Source organism: Pleurodeles waltl, chromosome 4_2 (assembly GCF_031143425.1).
Source record: "Pleurodeles waltl isolate 20211129_DDA chromosome 4_2, aPleWal1.hap1.20221129, whole genome shotgun sequence".
Lineage (NCBI taxonomy): Eukaryota > Metazoa > Chordata > Amphibia > Caudata > Salamandridae > Pleurodeles > Pleurodeles waltl.
This window is the reverse complement of record NC_090443.1, coordinates 945,077,233-945,081,755: the sequence shown is the minus strand read 5'-3', so window position 1 is coordinate 945,081,755 and position 4,523 is coordinate 945,077,233. Positions and strand designations below refer to the sequence as shown.

General features: G+C 41.8%; 1 non-coding gene across 1 annotated transcript; it reads right to left on the bottom strand.

Annotated features, from left to right (window-relative positions):
* Positions 1-1,267: 1,267 nt before the first annotated feature.
* LOC138294282 (U5 spliceosomal RNA) lies at positions 1,268-1,383 on the bottom strand. The gene has a single exon (XR_011203321.1). It is a non-coding gene; the product is annotated as a U5 spliceosomal RNA (small nuclear RNA).
* Between the last annotated feature and the right edge of the window lie 3,140 nt (positions 1,384-4,523).

The window sequence follows — 4,523 nt, the reverse complement described above, 5'->3', positions numbered from 1 at the left end:
TTGGCCAGAGCAGGTCAGGGGTAAGAATTAAAAACAAGCATTTGCAATGGGTCTCGCGTTTGTCGTGTTAGAGCTATTAGCGTTGTAAATTCCTAATTTGTTTTTTCTTGCCACATAAATTGAAAATGAAAAGTAAAACATTTGACAGAAACAAGCCGATTTAAAGCGCCACAGCCGCCATGAGCATGGGCGCGAAGGAGACACACAAAAGGAAAAAAGTTTGCTTGCAGTCAAACGTATTAGCAAACATGCAATTATCCATGTAACAGGGTCGGTGTCCAAAACGTCCCCAAAAAGGACAAACATAAAGCATTTACCAATGATAACAAAGGATTTTTGAAAGACAAGCCCATTAACGAGAGACAGTGATGGGTGTGCTGTGGGCATGGTTAAAAGCTCACAGATAGATTACAACAGGCCAAAACGCTTGCATGCTGGACCTAATGAATAAGTTAGACGCGTCCAGGGCTAGCCTCGTCATATCGCTCTTTTCCCAAAGCACTGATAAAGCCAATAGGTCTCACCTATGCGAGACCATTGGCTTTCTCAATCTTTTTTGCCATGTTGTACAGTTGCTGTGCAGCATGGTTCAAAATAAAATAAAAAAAGTGCTATGATGGAGCAAGCGTTGACCACGCCACAACACTTCATAGCAGCTACGCTGCTGTACATGGCAAAGAAATAGCATAGACAAAGCCAATAGATCTTGAATAAGTACTATTGGCTTTGCTATTGCTTGTGGTTTTTGTAGGCAAGGGTTGTTTAAGTGATTTTCCCAGGAGGTTAATTGTGCTGAATTCGAACTTTGTTCACAGTTCAAAGTCAGCCATTAGACCGTGGTATGATATAAATATATGTACATTTTACATATATATAGATATATTCATGTAAATGCATACTTTACCACATCTTTACAATTAAGTCACAGAGGGGATGAATAAAATCTCAATATTCAGTGAGAAAGGAGAAACAAGACCTGATCCAGAAATAAAACCCAGATTGGATACAGTTACTTGCTTCATTTACCAATTGATCCTTCCTTACCTGTTATTATATATCACTGCTTCCCACATGATAGTGGATCCTTTCGGATGATATGGAGTTTTATGTGCAGCATGCCTCCTTCTTAAATGTCATGTAACAGGGCTATAGGTTAACTGCTGTCACAGTAAGAATCACACCGTAAAAGCGCATGTCATACTTGAGGAACCAGCAAATAATCAATCTGTCTACTATATTGTTATACCTTCCTTTACTAAATAAGGGTAACCCTGCACTGGGCAGGGCTTTCATAAATTGAGTGAAACTCCTAAATGTTCCTCTCCATTGAAATCTTTAGTAAAAGGCAAAAGATTTATTTGGTTTGAAGAGAAACCAGAGCATACTTTTCCTGGATGCCGTCTGTGGCGCCAGGAAATACCGTTCAAAAGACTATCAGGGCGATTTAGTTTCTAAGTTCATCTTAGAAAAACCTTTAAAATACAACTGTTTTAAAATAATTGTTGCAATCCGATACATTGATAAAACACTTGTTGCCACAAAAAGAAACAACAGGAGGACTCAGCAGTGACATAGAATTATGGGTATGTAAATTTAGTTGTAGGTCACGTGACAGGAAAGGCTGCACCACAATAGTTTCCCTGCTCAAATCGTAATGTCGGCTCCTTTAACTCTGCACGTTTTGAATGGTGCCTCACACAGGCTTTTGTGAGGACTGGGGGGCAACCAAGAAGGGGATTTTTATATGCCTACGTCAAAGCATGCTCGCTGGCTCATTCCTATTCTTTCAGAGACAATGAATGAGTCAGTGTGTTTTGTACTTGAAGTCTATAAGGCTGCATCAGCTGCTGTAACAAAACAAGTATTGGCACAGAGGAACGAGCTAGAGTTAGTAGAGTTGTAAATTCCTAACTGGACTTTTCTTGCCACTTAAATTGAAAATGAAAAGTAAAACAGTTGACATAAGTGAGCCGATTCAAAGTGCCACAGCTGCCATGAGCATGAAGGAGAGACACAAAAAGAAAAAGAAGTTCGCTCACAGTCAAACGTATCGGCAAACGTGCAATCATCCATGCAACAGGTTTGATGCCAAGGCGGTAACAAAACTGCCCCAAGGAGGGACAAACAAAAAATATTTACCAATGATTACAATTATTTTTGAGAGGCAAGCCCATGAACGAGTGATAGAGATGGATGTGCAGTGGGTGTGGTTAAAAGCCCCCAGATAGATTGCAACAGGCCAGAGCGCCTGCGCTCGACCTAAAAAAAAAAAGTTGAGCAATAACTTGTTGATTTGTCTTCAGTCTTTGAACATATAGGCAGACCTATGCTCAGGCTCAAGTTAATTATTCTGAGCATTGCTAATAGTTTTTGACATTATTAATGTATACATCTGCTTAGTGTGAGGTCCTAAAGGGTGCGTGAATAAAGGCCTTCCGTCTAATATAGCAACTGTGACGCTGTTTGACAAATCTTCACACAACATTAATAAAAGTTATCTGTCAAGAGGGCCATGAAAATTGGGGAGGGCCCCAAAATGCAATTTCCCCATGCAAATTCCATAGGGATTTTTGGAAGGCGATACAGCCAAAACAGCTGAATGGAGCTACACCAAATTTGGCAGGAACTTAGATCTTGGTCTAAAAAGTGTGCTTTTTGTATTTTGGTATAAATCCATTCAGGAGTTTTTGAAAAATTAAGGTTGGAAAAATATGTATATCTGGACGGGTCAGTTCACTGCAGGAGACCCGCCAGCACAAATTAAAAAGAAAATGTAGCATTTTGATTGACCTAGGGGGCTTTTTTTTCCCCCTTGGGCCACATTGCTCTGGTGGGAGTGATGGTCCTGCGGGAGCAAACGCTCTGACTGGCTGCCCCTAAATTAACATTATAATGCTGCAATTCTTTCTAACATTAACTTTACTAACCCTTATTGTTGCCATTATTTTGTTTCTTTTTACAGTTAAAACGTCATACATTGTATGCACTAGGATAGGATTTTTAATAAGTCACAAAAGTATACTTTTAGTATATGTTCTTGAGTATGTCTATTAATAGTGAAAGGAGATTTGGAACCTACAAATAACATGTACTCCTGTTAGTCTCACTGGACAGATTGCTGCACCGCACAAATCGCCTGGGGGATACAGTTCATCATGTTCTCTCTTCTCTCATGGTGGTATGTTCACTAGGTCTGAAATACTAGGTGGTCTAGAGAGCCCAAAGCTCAGGCCACAGTCTTAAAATGTTCCAGAAAACCTATCATGTCTGTCTCAACCACTTGTGACTCAGTATTAGACTAACCTTTGTGGCGGTCTGGTATGCCAGATGGCCAGTTTCACAGAGTAAGTGTGTGGGCCAGTGTGCTGTGACAGAACTTAAAAAAGGCCCACACACTAACAAGACAAATCATCTTCAAAGGCCAAACTGCCTGAAAGAAGCATTCCAGACACTGTTGCGACTTTGCAGGTACTCTCCAAGAGTCCTGTTGCTGCTGCCTACCTGCTCTGTATTAGCAGTTTGTTCCCCTGCAATCGTCTGTGCCACTCATTACCACAGAATCCAGGTACAACAAGTGATTCAGCATAGGTCCCCTTCTCTGTACTCCATTTTGCATTTCCTGCCAGGCCAACGCAGGGAACCAGCCACATCATTTGGCCTCCATTAAAGCCACCATCTTCGCTTCTAAAGGTGGGTGAAATCCAGCTGAAATTGCCTGGTCTCTCTAGATTTTCAAATAAACATTGAGCACTTCCGGGATGGGTTACTGCTTTGGAGGGGGGGTGGGCCTGGAGGTGGAGGGGAGGAGTGTGGTTCACCAAGTTCTGGCATCACTAGTCATCCTGAGGTGACCACCCTGGTGCTTGGCTGGTCCCACCCAATATACTTATTATATCTCTGAATGTATGCAGCATGGAATGTAGAAGACATGTGCTAGTGGTTCTTGGCTTTCCACATTTCAGAAGTGACCCCCTGAAGAATTTGTTAGTTTGTTGGTGGAAGAATGTACTTATTTCTGTGTTTAAAAAACAAATGGAGAGCATGGCTTGCACCCAAGCAATGGAGATGCTTCAAAGGTGAGCATTCCACTACATCTCAATCCCAACATGTCCTTAATCTACATGCAAAAGGACAGCAGCTGACATTTTTGTGAATAGGGAAACCAACAGACCACAGTAGGATCGGAAGCATGCTGAAAGAGCCCTGAAATGATAAATGCTGAGTCAAGGAACAAAATAATCTTTGGAAGAAGGCAGCTAACAGCCATACTGGGCCTACATACTTGGTGTACATACTTTACGAATGCAGATGGTATACCTGGCTTCGAGTAGCAGAGCTAAATGGCTCCAGGAGCGCGCACACCCAACGACTGAGATGAGAGCCGAATTGCTTAAGATGACAGCAAGGCACGGAAGGGAGGAAATCCAACCCTGCCTGAAGGATGATGATGTGAAGTAGATGAGCAGCACAACAAATTCTAATCCACAAAAAATTTAAGACCTCTGTTACCAGAGGGGACTGCA